The sequence below is a fragment of the Muntiacus reevesi genome, chromosome X (assembly GCF_963930625.1).
Source record: "Muntiacus reevesi chromosome X, mMunRee1.1, whole genome shotgun sequence".
NCBI lineage: Eukaryota > Metazoa > Chordata > Mammalia > Artiodactyla > Cervidae > Muntiacus > Muntiacus reevesi.
The window spans coordinates 130,191,669-130,211,143 of NC_089271.1; the positions used below are offsets into that span (position 1 = coordinate 130,191,669).

Consider the following 19,475-nt stretch of genomic DNA (forward strand, 5'->3'; position numbering starts at 1 on the left):
CCCCAAAGGGTCCTGCTTGGTTACTGATATTAGATGCTTGACGTGTCTGCTCTAAGTCCGCAGATGCAAGGGAGAGTGAAGACCAGGACACCTTGTGAAAGGACCTGAGGCAGGGTGAGAACGTGAGGGAGTAGGATGTATAAGAGGTTGTTGCAAATGGATTGAAGTAGTGGATGAAAATGGGCTCAAGGAAGGTATTATAGAAAAGGCAAAAAAGGGGACCATTCAGAAGGGAAGAGAGATGAAGCAGACTCTGAAGGCAGGTGGGCTCCTCAGAGCGAAGGTGTGGCCGCATCACTCACCTCCTCCCGGTCCTTGTCCAGGAGATCTGTTTTGCCTCGTTGCTCCCGCAGCGGTGAGAGTGGCGGCCCCGCTCGGTGAACGAGGAGGCAGAAGGGGAGGAGTGGTCGCCCGGAGGAGCCGAAGGCAGCTCTTGCCAACGACACCGGGAGCCGGGGTCGCAGGGCTGGTTTCTGGGGCCTCGGCCAGTTCCCGGGCCGAGAGCCAGAGTGCGGGCTAGAGCGGCGGCGCCAAGGGCTCGGGGCTCTTCCACGAACTCCGCCTCCCGGCTAAAGAGCGCGACAGACCAATCAACGCTGCAGCGAAAAAGGGGGGAGCTCTCTACTAGCGCCTGGCCTTCCAGAATGCCCATGCTGCGGTCCCGCCCAAAGCAGAGGAAACCTTGGAAAAGGTACCAGGCGAGTTGATGACGTCTGGAGTGCACGCTGGCGGGCGGAAGTGCAGTGCGCATCCATGGAAATGAGCCACCTTGGGCACCAGCTCCCTGCATCCTTTCGGTTCCTCAGGAGACTCTGAGCTGAACAGGAGACAGCATCCTTCCTCAGGCCCGTATGTGAAATAACTGAAGGAAAAGGCGATAGGACACTTGTCATATTTCACAAAGAGGCCATTTCAACAATATAGTCAATTCATCTTGTATTTGGGGAGGGGGTGCATATGAACGCCTGCTGTGCATGCGTACTAAGTCGCTTCAGTTGTGTCCGACTCTTTGTGACACCATGGACTGTGTCCCTTAAGTCTCCTTCATTAGCAGGCAGCTTCTTTACCACTAGCATGACCTAGGAAGCCCTAGGTGTATATGTAAACACATGTACATATACAACACACACACACACACACACACTAACACTTTTACGGACTTCCCTGATGGCTCAGACAGTAACGAATCTGCCTGAAATGTGAGACACCCGTGTTCGATCTCTGGGATGGGGAAGATCCACTGGGGGAGGAAATGACAATCCACTCCAGTATTCTTGTCTGGAGAGGAGCCTAGTGGGCTGCAGTCCATGGGGTCACAAAGAGTCAGACACGTCTGAGTAACTAACACTTTCAGTTTCACACACACATAGATACACACACTATATGTGTCACACACACACCCTGTATCATATAATATTATATTAGTATATAATATATCAGTTCAGTTCAGTCAATCAGTCGTGTCCAACTCTTTGTGACCCCATGAACCGCAGCACGCCAGGCTTCCCTGTCCATCACCAACTCCCAGAGTCTACACAAACCCATGTCCATTGAGTCAGTGATGCCATCCAACCATCTCATCCTCTGTCGTCCTCTTCTCCTCCTGCCCTCAATCTTTCCCAGCATCAGGGTCCTTTCAAATGAGTCAGGTCTTCGCATCAGGTGGCCAAAGTATTGGAGTTTCAGCTTCAGCATCAGTCCTTCAAATGAATATTCAGGACTGATTTCCTAAAGGATGGACTGGTTGGATCTCCTTGCAGTCCAAGGGACTCTCAAGAGTCTTCTCCAACACCACAGTTCAAAAGCACCAATTCTTCTGCATTCAGCTTTCTTTATAGTCCAACTCTCACATCCATACATGACCACTGGAAAAACCATAGCCTTGACTAGATGGAAATTGTTGACAAAGTAATCTCTCTGCTTTTCAATATGCTGTCTAGGTTGGTCATAACTTTCCTTCCAAGGAGTAAGCATCTTTTAATTTCATGGCTGCAATCACCATCTGCAGTGATTTTGGAGCCCAGAAAAATAAAGTCAGCCACCATTTCCGCTATTTCCCCATCTATTTGCCATGAAATGATGGGACCAGATGCCATGATCTTAGTTTTCTGAATGTTGCGCTTTAAGCCAACTTTTTCACTCTCCTCTTTCACTTTCATCAAGAGGCTCTTTAGTTCTTCTAAACTTTCTGCCATAAGGGTGGTGTCATCTCCATATCTGAGGTTATTGATATTTCTCCCGACAATCTTGATTCCAGCTTGTGCTTCTTCCAGCCCAGCATTTCTCATGATGTATTCTGTATAGAAGTTAAATAAGCAGGGTGACAGTATACAGCCTTGATGTATTCCTTTACCTATTTGGAACCAGTCTGTTGTTCCATGGCCAGTTCTAACTGTTGCTTCCTGACCTGCATGCAGGTTTCTCAAGAGGCAGGTCAGGTGGTCTGGTATTCCCATCTCTTTCAGAATTTTCCACAGTTTATTGTGACCCACACAGTCAAAGGCTTTGGCATAGTCAATAAAGCAGAAATAGATGTTTTTCTGGAACTCTGTTGCTTTTTTGATGATCCAGAGGACGTTGGCAACTTGATCTCTAGTTTCTCTGCCTTTTCTAAAACCAGCCTGAACATCTGGAAGTTCACAGTTCATGTATTGCTGAAGCCTGGCTTGGAGAATTTTGAGCATTACTTTACTAGCATGTGAGATAAGTGCCATTGTGCAGTAGTTTGAGCATTCTTTGGCACTGCCTTTCTTTGGGATTGGAATGAAAACTGACTTTTTCCAGTCCTGTGGCCACTGCTGAGTTTTCCAAATTTGTTGGCATATTGAGTGCAACACGTTCACAGCATCATCTTTCAGGAAGAGATCTCTAGTCTTTCCCACTCTATTGTTTTCCTCTATTTATTTGCATTGATCGCTGAGGAAGGCTTTCTTATCTCTCCTGGCTATTCTCTGGAACTCTGCATTCAAATGGGTATATCTTTCCTTTTCTCCTTTGCTTTTTGCTTCCATTCTTTTCACAGCTATTTGTAAGGCCTCCTCAGACAGCCATTTTGCTTTTTTGCATTTCTTTTTCTTGGGGATGGTCTTGATTCCTGTCTCCTGTAAAATATCACAAACATCCGTCCATAATTCATCAGGCACTCTATCAGATCTAGTCCCTTAAATCTATTTCTCACTTCCACTGTATAGTCATAAGGGATTTGATTTAGGTCATACCTGAACGGTCTAGTGGTTTTCTCCACTTTCTTCAATTTCAGTCTGAACTTGGCAATAAGGATTTCATGATCTGAGCCACAGTCATCTCCCTGTCTTGTTTTTGCTGACTGTATAGAGCTTCTCCATCTTTGTCTGCAAAGAATATAATCAGTCTGATCAGTGTTGACCATCTGGTGATGTCCATGTGTAGAGTCTTCTCTTGTGTTGTTGGAAGAGGGTGTTTGCTATGACCAGTGCATTCTCTTGGCAAAACTCTATTAGCCTTTGCCCTGCTTCATTCTGTACTCCAAGGCCAAATTTGCCTGTTACTCCAGGTATCTCTTGACTTCCTACTTTAATATTATATAATACAGTGTGTGTACTGTGTCATATATCAATGTATATATGTGTGTGTATAATATTAGCTCAAATCAAAGTACATATTTTTAAAATCTCTCCTGAACTAAAAAATATAAATGGAATGGGGAGAAAAGTACAAAGTATTAAAAGCATTTCCTACAGAAATGATAATATGTTTGTATTACAGTTATAATATTTAGCATAAAGAATACAGGGTAGGGCTGTCCTAAGATGGTGGAGGAATAGGACAGGGAGACCATTTTCTCCCCCACAAATTAATTAAAAAAACATTTGAACGCTGAGCAAATTCCACAAAACAACTTCTGAATGCTGGCAGAGGACATCAGGCACCCAGAAAGGCAGCCCGTTGTCTTCGAAAGAAGGTAGGACAAAATATAAAAGATAAAAAGAGAGACAAAAGAGGTAGAGACAGAGATCCGTCCTGGGGAGGGAGACTTAAAAAAGAGAGGTCTCATTTCTCCAAAGAAGACATACAGATGGCTAACAAACACATGAAAAGATGCTCAACATCACTCATTATCAGAGAAATGCAAATCAAAACCATAATGAGGTACCATTACACGCCAGTCAGGATGGCTGCTATCCAAAAGTCTACAAGCAATAAATGCTGGAGAGGGTGTGGAGAAAAGGGAACCCTCTTACACTGTTGGTGGGAATGCAAACTAGTACAGCCACTATGGAGAACAGTGTGGAGATTTCTTAAAAAACTGGAAATAGAACTGCCATATGACCCAGCAATACCACTTCTGGGCATACACACTGAGGAATCCAGATCTGAAAGAGACACGTGCACCCCCATGTTCATTGCAGCACTGTTTATAATAGCTAGGACATGGAAGCAGCCTAGATGCCCATCAGCAGATGAATGGATAAGGAAGCTGTGGTACATATACTCCATGGAATATTACTCAGTCATTAAAAAGAATTCATTTGAATCAGTTCTAATGAGATGGATGAAACTGGAGCCCATTATACAGAGTGAAGTAAGCCAGAAAGATAAAGACCATTACAGCATACTAACACATATATATGGAATTTAGAAAGATGGTAATGATAACCCTATATGCAAAACAGAAAAAGAGACACAGATGTACAGAACAGACTTTTGAACTTTGTGGGAGACGGTGAGGGTGGGATGTTTCGAGAGAACAGCATGTATATTATCTATGGTGAAACAGATCACTAGCCCAGGTGAGATGCATGAGACAAGTGCTCGGGCCTGGTGGGCTGGGAGGACCCAGAGGAGTCGGGTAGAGAGGGAGGTGGGAGGGGGAATCAGGATGGGGAATACGTGTAACTCTATGGCTGATTCGTGTCAATGTATGACAAAACCCACTGAAATGTTGTGAAGTAATTGGCCTCCAACTAATAAAATAAAATTAAAAAAAAAAAAGAGAGGTCTCCAAACACCAGGAAACACTCTCTCCAGCAGGTCTGTGGTGAGCCTTGGAATCTCAGAGGGCAAAATAATCGGGAGGAAAAATAAATAAATAATTAAACCCCACAGATTGTGTGCCTAACAGCAATCCCCAGTGGAGCAGCAGCCCAGACGCTCGCATCCCCCACTAGCAAGCAGGGGCTGAACAGGGAGGCGCGGGCTGCAGTGCTTTGGGTACGGACTGGGCCTGAATACCCCGAGGGCAATCTGAGGGAACTAGCTTGAGATATCAACCCAGACTTTGGGACAGCTATCCCGTGAAAAGCCCTAACCTAAGACACTGCCAGGCCGGCTCACAGAACAAAGGACCGAGTAGAGTTAGCCGGCTGCTGAGCGGCCCATCCCCCACCAGAGACAGGCAGGCGAGAGCAGCCAGAGCCAGAAGGGGGCAATCGCAGCCCCAGAGAGGCATCCTATACCAAACTGCAAGCAGACTTCGTTGCTGACCAAGACTTCTTGGGATTCTGGACAGTCAACATCTGCTGGGAGGGTCGCAGCCAGAGAGCAGCTCCCCAGAAGAGACACTCGGCACACCTGAGAAGGTGTGCCCATTGTATACCCAGAAAACCGAGCGGCTGGGACAGGGGAGGGGATAAGTTGCAGCGACCCCGCTTGCCAAGCACCTGGTCACCTGAGCTGCTCGGACCTAGGAAGGGTACAAAACGCAGGCCCAACCGAGTCTGTGCCTTTGTGGGGTACCCGAGAACCCGAACCTGAGCGGCTTAGACCTGGGAAGTGCACACAACCCAGGGCCCGCCTCAGACAGTTCCCAGCAGAGCAACCTAGAGACTGAGAAGTGTAGATCATGAAAAGCACACACGCTGTGAGCGGGGGCAAACCCAGTGCAGCTGAAACACTGCGAGCACTCCCCACACACGTCAGTTATATTTGTTTGCATGCAATGTTCCTCCCTCCCCACAGCACGACTGAACAAGTGAGCCTAAAAAAGTGACCACCACCGCCCCCTCGTGTCAGGGTGGAAATTAGACCCTGAAGAGACCAGCAAACAGAAGAAGTTGAAATAAACAGAGGGAACTGCTTTGGAAGAGACAGGTGCAATAGATTAAAACCCAATAGTTAGCACCAACTACATAGGAAGGGGCCTATAGACCTTGAGAAGTACAAGCCGGATCAAGGAGCTATCTGAAAATGAACTGACCCCACACGGTCTGCAACAGATCCAGAGAAAGTCCTAGATATGTTTTTACTATCATCATTTTTTAAAATAAAATAAAGTTTATTTTTAAGTTCAATATTACTCCATTAATTTTCATTTTTATAACCTACTATTACCTTGCAAAAAAAGACCCTATTTTTAAAGCAAATTTCATATATATAAATTCTATAATTTTTGTGACTTTGTTTTGTTGTTATTGTTGTTGTTTTACTATTGTATTTTTGAGAATCTAACCTTTACTCTAGATTTTTAATCTTTGCTTTTTGGTATTTGTTATCAACTTTGTACCTTTAAAAACCCAATCTTCAGTACCCATTTTTACTTGGGAGCAAGATCACTGGCCTGATTGCTCTCTCCCCCTTTTGACTCCCCTTTTTTCTCCACCAGGTCGCCTCTATCTCCCCCCTCCCCCTTTTCTTCTCAACCCAACTCTGTGAATCCCTTTGTGTGTTCCGGGCTGTGGAGAACATGTAGGGAATTGATTACGGGCTGGATCTGTCTCTCTCATTTTGATTTCCCCTTTTATCCTCCTGGCCACCTCTGTCTCCTTCCTCCCTCTTCTCTTCTCTGAGTAACTCCATGAACATCTCTGAGGGATCCAGACTGTGGAGAGTACATAGGGAAGTGATTACTGGCTAGCTTGCTCTGGCCTCTTTTGATTCCCCCTTTTCTCCTCCTGGTCACCTCTATCTCCCTCCTCCCTCTTCTCTTCTCCATGTAACTCTGAACCTCTCCGGGTGTCCCTCACTGTGGAGAAACTTTTCATCATTAACCTAGATGTTTTATCATTGGTTCTGTATAGATGGAGAAGTCTTGGCGCTACTGTAAGAATAAGACTGAAAACCAGAGGCAGGAGGCTTAAGTCCAAATCCTGAGACACCAGAGAACTCATACTCCAGGGAACATTAATTGATAGGAGCTCATCAAATGCCTCCATACCTACACTGAAACCAACCACCACCCAAGGGCCAACAAGATCCAGAGCAAGACATACCACACAAATTCTCCAATAACAGAGGAACATAGCCCTGAGCATCAACATACAGGCTGCCCAAAGTCACACCAAACCCATAGACATCTCAGAACTCATTACTGGACACTTCATTGCACGCCAGAGAGGAGAGATCCATCTTCACCCACCAGAACACCGACACAAGTTTCCCTAACCAGGAAACCTTGACAAGCCACGTCCAACCCCACCCACAGTGAGGAACCTCCACAATAAAGAGGATCCACAAACTGTCAGAATACAGAAAGGCCACCCCAAACACAGCAATATAAACAAGATGAAAAGGCAGAGAAATACCCAGCAGGTAAAAGAACAGGATAAATGCCCACCAAACCAAACAAAAGAGGAAGAGATAGGGAATCTACCTGATAAAGAATTCTGAATAATGATAATGAAAATGATCTAATATATTGAAAACAAATTGGAGTTACAGATAAATAGCCTGGAGACAAGGATCAAGAAGATGCAAGAAAGGCTTAACAAGGACCTAGAAGAAATAAAAAAGTGTCAATATATAATGAATAATGCAATAAATGAGATAAAAAACACTCTGGAGGGAACCGACAGTAGAATAACAGATCCAGAAGATAGGATAAGTGAGGTAGAAGATAGAATGGTAGAAATAAAGGAAACAGAGAGGAAAAAAGAAAAAAGAATTAAAAGAAATGAGGACAACCTCAGAGACCTCTGAGACAATATCAAACACCCCAACATTCGAATCATAGGAGTCCCAGAAGAAGGAGACAAAAAGAAAGACCATGAGAAAATACTTGAGGAGATAATAGTTGAAAAGTTCCCTAAAATAGGGAAAGAAATAATTACCCAAGTCCAAGAAACCCAGAGAGTCCCAAAGAAGATAAACCCAAGGTGAAACACCACAAGACACATATTAATCAAATGAACAAAGATCAAACACAAAGAACAAATATTAAAAGCAGCAAGGGAAAAAAAACAAATAACACACAAAGGGATTCCCATAAGGATAACAGCTGATCTATCAGTAGAACTCTTCAGGCAAGAAGGGAATGGCAGGACATACTTAAAGTGATGAAAGAAAATAACCTACAGCCCAGATTACTGTACCCAGCAAGGATCTCATTCAGATATGAAGGAGAATTCAAAAGCTTTACAGACAAACAAAAGCTGAGAGAATTCAGCACCACCAAATCAGCTCTCCAACAAATACTAAAGGATATTCTATAGACAGGAAACACAGAAAGGGTGTATAAACTCGAACCCAAAACAATAAAGTAAATGGCAACCGGATCATGCTTATCAATAATTACCTTAAATGTAAATGGGTTGAATACCCCAACCAAAAGACAAAGACTGGCTGAATGGATACAAAAACAAGACCCCTATATATGTTGTCTACAAGAGACCCACCTCAAAACAAGGGACACATACAGACTGAAAGTGAAGGGCTAGAAAAAGAAATTCCATGCAAACAGAGACCAAAAGAAAGCAGGAGTCACAATATTCATATCAGACAAAATAGACTTTAAAACAAAGGCTGTGAAAGGAGACAAAATGGACACTACGTAATGATCAAAGCATCACTCCAAGAAGATATAACAATTATAAATATATATGCACCCATCATAGAAGCACAGCAATATGTAAGGCAAATGCTAACAAGTATGAAAGGGGAAATTAACAATAACACCATAATAGTGGGAGATTTTAATACCCCAGTCACACCTATGGATATATCAACTAAACAGAAAATTAACAAGGAAACACAAACTTTAACTGATACAATAGACCAGTTAGACCTAATTGATATCTATAGGACATTTCACCCCAAAACAATTAATTTCACCCTTTTCTCAAGCGCACATGGAATCTTCTCCAGGATAGATCACATCCTGGGCCATAAATCTAGCCTTGGTAAATTCCAAAAAATTGAAATAATCCAAAGCATCCTTTCTGACTACAATGCAGTAAGATTAGATGTCAATTACAGGAAAAAAAACTATTAAAATTCCAACATAAACATATGGAGGCTAAATAACATGCTTCTGAATAACCAACAAATCATAGAAGAAATCAAAAAAGAAATCAAAATATGCATAGAAACGAATGAAAATGAAAACACAACAACCCAAAACCTATGGGACACTGTAAAAGCAGTGCTAAGGGGAAGGTTCATAGCATTACAGGCTTACCTCAAGAAACAAGAAAAAAGTCAAATAAGTAACCTAGCTCTACACCTAAAGCAACTAGAGAAGGAAGAAAGGAAGAACCCCAGGGTTAGTAGAAAGAAAGAAATCTTAAAAATTAAGGCAGAAATAAATGCAAAAGAAACAAAAGAGACCATAGCAAAAACTAACAAAGCTAAAAGCTGGTTTCTTGAAAAGATAAACAAAATTGACAAACCGTTAGCAAGAATCATTAAGAAACAAAGGGAGAAGAACCAAATAAACAAAATTAGAAATCAAAATGGAGAGATCACAACAGACAACACTGAAATACAAAGGACAATAAGAGACTACTACCAGCAGCTCTATGCCAATAAAATGGACAACTTGAAAGAAATGGACAAATTCTTAGAAAAGTATAACTTTCCAAAACTGAACCAGGAAGAAACAGAAAATCTTCACAGACCCATCACAAGCACGGAAATTGAAACTGTAATCAGAAATCTTCCAGCAAACAAAAGCCCAGGACCAGATGGCTTCACTGCTGAATTTTACCAAAAATTTAGAGAAGAGCTAACACCTATCTTACTCAAACTCTTCCAGAATATTGCAGAAGAAGGTAAACTTCCACACTCATTCTATGAAGTCACCATCGCCCTAATTCCAAAACCTGACAAACATGCCACAAAAAAAGAAAACTACAGGCCAATATCACTGATGAACATAGATACAAAAACCTGAACAAAATTCTAGCAAACAGAATCCAACAACATCTTAAAAAGGTCATACATCATGACCATGTGGGCTTTATCCATCAGCAGATGGATGGATAAGGAAGCTGTGGTACATATACACAATGGAATATTACTCAGCCATTAAAAAGAATTCATTTGAATCAGTTCTCATGAGATGCATGAAACTGAGCCCATTATACAGAGTGAAGTAAGCCAGAAAGATAAACATCAATACAGTATACCAATGCATATATATGGAATTTTAAAAGATGGTAATGGTAACCCTATATGCCAAACAGAAAAAGAGACACAGATGTACAGAACAGACTTTTAGACTCTGTGGGAGAAGGCGAGGGTGGGATATTCTGAGAGAATAGCATTGAAACAAGTATACTATCAAGGGTGAAACAGATCACCAGCCCAGGTTGGATGCATGAGACAAGTGCTCAGGGCTGGTACACTGGGAAGACGCAGAGGGATGGGATGGGGAGGAAGGCGGGAGGGGCGATCGGGATGTGAAACCCATGTAAATCCATGGCCGCTTCATGTCAATGTATGGCAAAAACCATTACAATATTGTAAAGTAATTAGCCTCCAACTAATAAAAAATAAATAAAAATAAAAATAGAGAAAAAGAAAATAATTCTTAGATATAGAGGATGGAGAGACTGTGTAGACAGCAACTTTCAAGCAGATATCACAGAACTGTAAGGAAAAACCAGTGAAAATCTTAGCTAAATATTTAGTTTGTAAAATAAAAGTGCTTTCTTAAAAAAAAGAAAGAAAGCTGTGGTACACATACACAATGGAATATTACTCGGCCATTAAAAAGAATACATTTGAATCAGTTCTAATGAGGTGGATGAAACTGGAACCTATTATACAGAGTGAAGTAAGTCAGAAAGAAAAACACCAATACAGCATACTAACGCATGTATATGGAATTTAGAAAGATGGTCACGATAACCCTGCATGTGAGACAGCAAAAGAGACACGTACGTATAGAGCAGTCTTTTTGGACTCTGTTGGAGAAGGCAAGGGCAGGATGATATGGGAGAACGGCATTGAAACATGTAAATTATCGTATTTGAAACGAATTGCTAGTCCAGGTTCGATGCATGATACAGGGTGCTCGGGCCTGGCGCACTGGCATGACCCAGAAGGATGGGATGGGGAGGGAGGTGGGAGGGGGGTTCAGGATGGGGAACACATGTACACCCGTGGCAGATTCATGTCAATGTATGGCAAAACCAATACAATATTGTAAAGTAAATAAATAAATAAATAAACCTGGGGGAGGGGTGGCGGGGAGAATACAGGGTAGGGCTTTCTTGCTGATTCAGTGGTTAAGACTCCACCTTGCAAGGGTCACGGACAAGATGGTTCCGCCGGTGTAGGTCTCTCCACTCATCAAACTCGGCAGTTACTCCGCCCTGTTCCTCGGCTTGGCCTATGGCGCCAAGCGCTACAATTACCTGAAACCCCGGGCAGAAGAGGAGAGAAGGCTCGCAGCCGAGGAGAAGAAGAAGCAGGATGAGCAGAAGCTCATCGAGCAGGAGCTTGCGGAAGCCCAAGAGGATTACCATATTGAAGTGAGCCTGCCCTTCTCTGGAGCAGTGTGGATGAATAAAGTTTTCTGTGCTCTGTGAAAAAAAAAAAAAAAAAAAAAAAGAATCCACCTTGCAGTGCAAGGGACACCAGTTCGATCTCTGGCCTGGGAAGATCCCACATGCCTCAGGGCACCTGAACCCATGTACCACAACTACTGAAGCCCATGAGCCCTAGAGCCTGTGCTCCACAAGAGAAGACACGTCAATGAGAAGTGTACACTGCAACTAGAGACCAACCCCCACTCACTGCAGCGACGAAGACCCTGCACAACCAAAAATAATTATTTTTTAAAAAAGAGAATACAGGGGATAACCCTGGTGGTACAGTGGATAAGAATCTGCCTGCCAATGCATGGGATGTGGGTTCAGTCTCTGATCTGAGAGGATTCTACATGCAACTAAGCCCGTGTGCGACAACTACTGAATCCCTAAAGCTCTAGGGCCGGAGAGTCACAACTACTGGGCCTGAGTGCTACAACCACTGAAGCCTGTGCACCTAGAGTCCGTGCTCCACAACAGGAGAAACCTGAGCACCACAACAAACAGTAGCCCCCACTCACCAGCAACAAAGACCCAAGGCAATCAATAAATAAATACATAAAAATCATTTTTTAAGTATAGGATAAATTTCAATATATTTAAATAATACAGGAGGCTGAGTTATGTTTTAATTACTGATAAACAACAAATATATTTCTGGATAAGAATTTCCCTGCAATATAGGAGACATACTAAAATATTGTTTGTTATTTATTTAAAATATAAATATAAGCCAGGGTTCTGCATTTTATCTGCCAATGCAAGTTTATTTCCCATTGTTCAAGGATGAAGAAGAAAGGGTGAAGGGGGGTGTGTAATGCTTCAGGAGAATCTATTAAGACTGGGATTATATCACATACAAAATAAAGAGTATTATATTTAAATTCTACTTCATTTAACAGAAGAAAAAGAAGCAAAGGAGGTGGAAAGAACTACCGAACTTCAGGAAAATGTTCTTGACCACATGAGGGACCAAAAGGGATTCATAAAATTCCCTTTTTCTTCTCCAGCCTGTTGTTACCTTGTCCCTGAGGCATAATGTTTCAGTGGGACCTGGTTCATTACCATGAGACTTCCTGTCCTGGCCACTCATGATGTCTTAGTCCTCACTGGTCAGAAATCTGAGATCAGAACTAGGTAAGCAGAGTGAAGGATCAACTTAGAGAAACTCCCAGGCAGGGATAGAGAAGAGAGAGCAAAGCATGTCTGGGAGCAGGACTTACAATGAGAAATAACAGGGCAGAACAGTGGCATCCTATGATTGTTAGCTTTAGGTGTGTTTTCAGTTATATTCTTCTGCTGCAGAAAAATGGAAATTGTTTTAATGTTAGCTTCTCAGGCAAAGGTGGCAAATTGGCAACTGCAGCCCAAGTCTATTCTGCAGACCTGTTTTAGATATTCAGCACACTTTTCAAGAAAATATATTTCAGTTAGTTGCCAACATTTTAAAAATGGAAGGATTCATATAAACATTTTGAGGGACAACTCTGGTGGTCCAATGGTTGAGACTCTGCTCTTCTAATGCAGAGGGCTTGAGTTCGATCCCTGGTCAGGGAGCTAAGAGCTCACATGCCATGTGGCTTGGCCAAAAAATTGAAAAAAAAAAAAAAACTATTAAAATTTTTAAAATTTGGGGCCAATCTTGAAAAACTGGAAAATATGGCAGTGCTGGCCCAACATTCCTGCCCAGCAACACTGTGCTGGAAAACAGTGTTCTCCAATTTGCCAGTCACCATGCTCCTTGCTGTTATATTAATATTACTGGCCTGGCTGTGTCAGCATTTGAGTTTGTAACTCTGATCATTTAAAAACATATTTTTTATTATGCAAAATGTCAAACATATGTAAAAGCAGAAACAATCTTAGGATGAATCCCAAGTATTCATCACTTGGCTTCAACAATTATTCATAGCCAGTATTGTTTCATCAACACCTTAATCAATGCTCCAACACACTTGCATCTGCCCTGGAATTATTTAAAGGCAAATCTAGACATCACATCATTTCATCTGTAAATATTTCAGTGTGTGTCTCTGAAAGAACCAGAATGTGTGATTTCTAATTGGGCCTCTCTCCATTATGCCACATATTCCACAGGTAATACACCGAGGGGATGAGGAACATTTTCAAGGGCTTCTTCTGTGGCTAGACATTGTGCTATGTACTTGTGTACATTATGTCATTTATTCCTCTCTTCAATTCTATGACAAAGATATTACTATTACTCCTATCTTATAGTCTCCACACAGAAGTTCTCCCTCATATATATGCATACATATACCTATGCACATATTTATTTATATTATATATGTATGAGACATTTATATGTTACTTATAAATTATCCATATATATATATATTTAATTGTATACATAGACTAGAAGAAGTGATTCAGTTCTATTTTTTTTTCCTTTAGAAAATCATGTTCCCTGTGGCAATAGGAAATTTCCAGAAGCTGGAGTTTACATATACCACTTCCCACTCACAAAGACCCAAAGTTTGAAACTTATTCTCCAAACATGGAAAAGGTAGCAAAAACACACAATTTCAGAATGTCTAGGACAAAGACGTGCAAGTCCAGAAGCAGGTTTTAGAATGGCTGCCTCAACAATTTTTTCAAGTTTACTGGCCTATATCCTGGCTTCATGCACACAAGTGCATCTTGCAAATTCCTTTCTGAGGGAAGAAAACCACAAATATCCAGTGTTTGAAGTTGTAGATGAAATGAAATACACCATGTTCCATTCATGCTTGCTTTTTGGGTGGTGGAGAGCAAAGCAGGATCTTAGTTCCCAGACCAGGGATTGAACCTGGCTGGCCCCCTGCAGTAGAAGCACAGAGTCTTAACCACCAGACCCCCAGGGAAATCCTCATACTTACTTTCAAATATCTATCCCACAACTCTTCACCCCCACTACATTGTTCTGTAATATCCAGATTGTGGCCTTGCTTTAGTAATGTTTTTCTCTCCACATTAAATTTCAAGGGACCCGGGACTTCCCTGAAAGTTCAGTGGTTAGGATTCCACGCTTCCACTGCAGGGGGCATAGGTCTGATTCCTGGTCAGGGAACTAAAGATCACACATAAATAAATAAATTTCAGGGACCCCAAAACTCAGGATTCCAGATAAATGATATTTTTGTTAGTTGTATCACAGCACTGTAAATCAACTATACTTCAATAAAAATTTTTCAAAAAATAAAATGAGGACAATGATATCTGCTGGGAAAAATACTTTTGCAATTTTTAAAAAATCAAAATTAATTATTATGAACAAATTATCAAAATTTTAAATCAGGACAGGATCTGACCCTTCACTTGACAACTAGCCACACCTTACTCTCCTCACCCTGATCACCACCTTGGTTTGAATCAGACACAGTTTACAAAAATTTAGCATCAAGCCAAAGTGTGGCCACTTGATTCATTTTAATGCTGTGTGAAAATATCTACCCTGGTGCCAGGAAGAATTGCCTCCACTCTAGTGCCCAAGGACAATTTTTTATATAAAATTTATATAATTTATTTAAAATATTTTAAAATTCTTTTGAGGCTGACAAGATTTATTGAAGACATTCTCTTCCTGCAGCTCAATTCCAGAAAAATAAATGACCCAATCAAAAAATGGGCCAAAGAACTAAACACACATTTATCCAAAGAAGACATACAGATGGTTAACAAACACATGAAAAGATGCTCAACATCACTCATTACCAGAGAAATGCAAATCAAAACCACAATGAGGTACCATTACACGCCAGTCAGGATGGCTGCTATCCAAAAGTCCACAAGCAATAAATGCTGGAGAGGGTGTGGGGAAAAGGGAACCCTCCTACACTGTTGGTGGGAATGCAAACTAGTACAGCCACTATGGAAAACAGTGTGGAGATTTCTTAAAAAACTGGAAATAGAACTGCCATATGACCCAGCAATACCACTGCTGGGTATACACACCAAGGAAACCAGATCTGAAAGAGACACATGTACCCCAATGTTCATCACAACATTGTTTATAATAGCCAGGACATGGAAGCAACCTAGATGCCCATCAGCAGACGAATGGATAAGGAAGCTGTGGTACATATACACCATGGAATATTACTCAGCCATTAAAAAGAATTCATTTGAATCAGTTCTCATGAGATGGATGAAACTGGAGCCCATTATACAGAGTGAAGTAAGCCAGAAAGATAAACATCAATACAGTATACTAATGCATATATATGGAATTTTAAAAGATGGTAATGATAACCCTATATGCAAAACAGAAAAAGAGACACAGATGTACAGAACAGACTTTTGGACTCTGTGGGAGAAGGCGAGGGTGGGATATTCTGAGAGAATAGCATTGAAACAAATATACTATCAAGAGTGAAACAGATCACCAGCCCAGGTTGGATGCATGAGACAAGTGCTCAGGGCTGGTGCACTGGGAAGACCCAGAGGGATGGGGGAGGGGGGATCCGGATGGGGAACACATGTAAATCCATGGCTGACTCATGTCAATGTATGGCAAAAACCATTACAATATTGTAAAGTAATTAGCCTCCAACGAATAAAGATAAATGGAAAAATAAATAAATAAATAAAAATAAAGACATTCTCTTTAAAGTATTTCTTGGGAATTCCCTGGCGGTTAGGATTCCACATTCTCATTGCAGAGGGCCTAGGTTCAGTCCCTGGTGGGGGAACTAAGATCCCACAAGCTGGGCGGTGCGGCCCAAAAATTAAACAAATATGCACTTCTTTTCAGTGGCCTTAAGACCCCCTAGTTGGCCTTTGGCTCAGAAAAGGACGAAAGAGGTTCTAGGAGAAAGAATGAGTCTTGGGCCCTGCCAGTGCTCCCCAGAAGGTGGGCGCCTTCTGAGTAGACCACTTACTTCGGAATTTGTCCAAGCGGGTTGTAAAACGCTCTTCCGCTCCTGTTGTTGGCAACGGAATGTAAGTGACGCAGTAGAGGGACTGCTGCCTGTTCCCAGGCTCCCGGGGCTTCAGCCCAGCGCCCTCGGAGTGCTCTTTGTCCGTGGGACCAGGAGCTCCTGCACCGTTTGAGGCGGTTACCGCTGTTCTTACATTCCGAGTGTACTTCTGCCGTCTCGTCTTTCCTGCAGATCACTGGATTACAGGAGGAATTGCATCCGGAAAGGAGGAAAGGCACCTAGATCAGTGAACTGGTTCAAGGGCAGGAGCAGGCATGCGAGCCCTGAGCTGAGAGCAGCAGAGGCAGGAGCTCTGCGTCCTGTCCCCTCCCTGCCGTAGGGAAAGGTCGTTTCCTGGAGTTCTGAAAAGCGCAGGTCACCGTCCAGGCACTGACCGTGCACTTCTTCCCAGAGCTCCGGGACGCGCATCTGGTTTCATCTCGGCTGCACTGGCTGGGAGTCCCCTGTGCTCAGGGCTGTGGATGGAGACTCCGTGCTGAGTCCTCAGGCAATGCCTGGTCACTCCAGAGGTGTAAGCAGAAGCCAATTGGGAGTTCTCTTGAGGTGTTTGGTCTCAGTTGACAAGAGTGTCGACCTCAGGTTCAGCCTCAGGCTTATATATTTCTAAAGAATTTTATATTATTTTACACCATGCTCCCCTGTTCACAGACTAGTATTGTTACATAAGCAAAAAGTAAACTTCTATCTTATTTGCATCTTATAAATTTTGAGGTCTGTTAGAGCAATTAGCCGACATTAAATGATGTAAACGTTTTTTTAAAAGAATTTTATTTTATATAATATAAATATAATTCATATATAAAAATTTAAGTGAAAGTCGCTCAGTCATGTCTGACTCTTTGTGACCCCATGGACTGTAGCCCTCCAGGCTCCTCCGTCCATGGAATTTTCCAGCCTAGAATACTAGAGTGGGTTGCCATTCCCTTCTCCAGGGGGATCTTCCCCACCCAGGGATCAAACCGAGGCCTCTGGCATTGCAGGCAGATTCTTTACTGTCTGAGCCACCAGGGAAGCCCCACAGTATGGGACACATGCTAGGAGCAGCACTTAGTCACTCTCTATTACACCCAAACATTATTTTATAACTTATCAACAACTTAGTGTTGTTGTTGTTATGTAGTCTCTCAGTTGTGTCTGACTCTTTGGGACCCCATGGACTGTATTCTGCCAGGCTTCTCTGTCCATAGGATTTCCCAGGCAAGAATACTGGAGTGGGTTACATTCCCTTCCCCAGGAGATCTTCCCCACCCAGGGATCAAACCCAGGTCTCCTGCATTGCAGGTGGATTCTTTACCATAGTTATATAATTATCAAACTATTTAAATATAAATGGTTTCAATATCTATATAAATTAAAATATAGATATAAAATATGGTATATTGATATAATTTCATTTTATAAATGTTTTATACATTATTTATATATATTTATAAAATATAATTTAAAATTTTTGAGACTGACAAGATTTATTAACAGCATTCTCTTTATAACATTTCTTATCAATGCACTATGTGTGTGTGTATATATATATGTATATATATATATACACACACACATATATATATCAGGCTTCCCAGGTGGCTCAGTGGTAAAGAGTCCTGCTGCCAATGCAGGAGACGCGGGTTCCATCTGCGGGTTGGGAAGATCCCCTGGAGGAGGAAAATGGCTCCAGTATTCTTGCCTGGAGAATCCTATGGACGGAGGAAACTTGCAGGCTACATAGGGGTCACAAAGAGTCAGACATAACTGAGCAGATATGCACAAAATTTTACAAAGCCATCAAAAGGTTTCTGATCCATGAAGTCCTGAGTTTAGAAAGTAGAAGGGTGTGTGGGGCAGTGTGTGCAAGTGCACTGAATGGGGCTCTGAATGAATATTGGAGCTCAGACTTGGTGGGGTCTCTGCCCAGAAGAAGGGGCTCCACTTGATTTTACAAGCTGATTTGGGCACACAGAGGAAAGAGGGGGAGATTTCATTCTGGTCTTGGAGAAGTTTGGAGGTGACTTTCAACCCAGCTCTCCATACCTTGCAGCCAGTAATCCTAAAGAAAGGTGAAAGTGTTAGTCGCTCAGTCGTGTCTGACTCTTTGTGACCACATGGACTGTAGCCCACCAGGATCCTCTGTCCATTGGATTTTCCAGGCAAGAATACTGGAGTGGGTTGTCATTCCCTTCTCCAGGGGATCTTCCCATCCCAGGGATCAAACCCAGGTCTCCTGCATTATAGGCAGATTCTTTACTGCCTGAGCCACCAGGGAAGCCCTAGTAATCCTAAAAGAGATAGTAACTAAATAGAAATAATTTGTTGGAGCCTGCTTGCTTTGAGTATTTTCAGTGATGCTGAAATCAAAGCCCTCATGCTACCTGGAGCTTTGAGAGCAGGATCTTGGGGTGGGATTTGTCCAGCACTCTGGGTGCTCAGATGTACTCTGCCAGAAACCAAATGCACCCCTTGAGAAAGTCCAAGTGCCCAGAGTTTTGGTGATGAATCCATGTCAGAGTACAACTGTAAACCCCTGCCTGGTGCTTAGTATCCCCAAGAATGCTTACATGGGGTCCTTCCCAATTAATACTGTAATGAGGAAATATGAGCTAATATTTGGAAATCATTTAGAACAATGCCTTGTGCATAGTAAGCACTGCCCAAGGGTTAAAGAAATATATGTGAAATGAAAATTTTGTGCCCATTTTCAAAGATTTATCACTTTGGACAAAAGGTATTTTAGTGGTGTATGTGGGACAGTGTTAATAGGATTATAGAAAAGGAAATAGTTTGCTGTGACCCTAGATGGATAGAATTGTGGAATTTC

At 42.3% G+C, this 19,475-nt stretch overlaps 1 pseudogene; it reads left to right on the forward strand.

Moving 5' to 3' along the window:
- The first annotated feature begins 11,456 nt into the window (after positions 1 to 11,456).
- Positions 11,457 to 11,726, forward strand: LOC136154711 (ATP synthase subunit e, mitochondrial pseudogene; annotated as a pseudogene).
- The last annotated feature ends 7,749 nt before the right edge of the window (positions 11,727 to 19,475 follow it).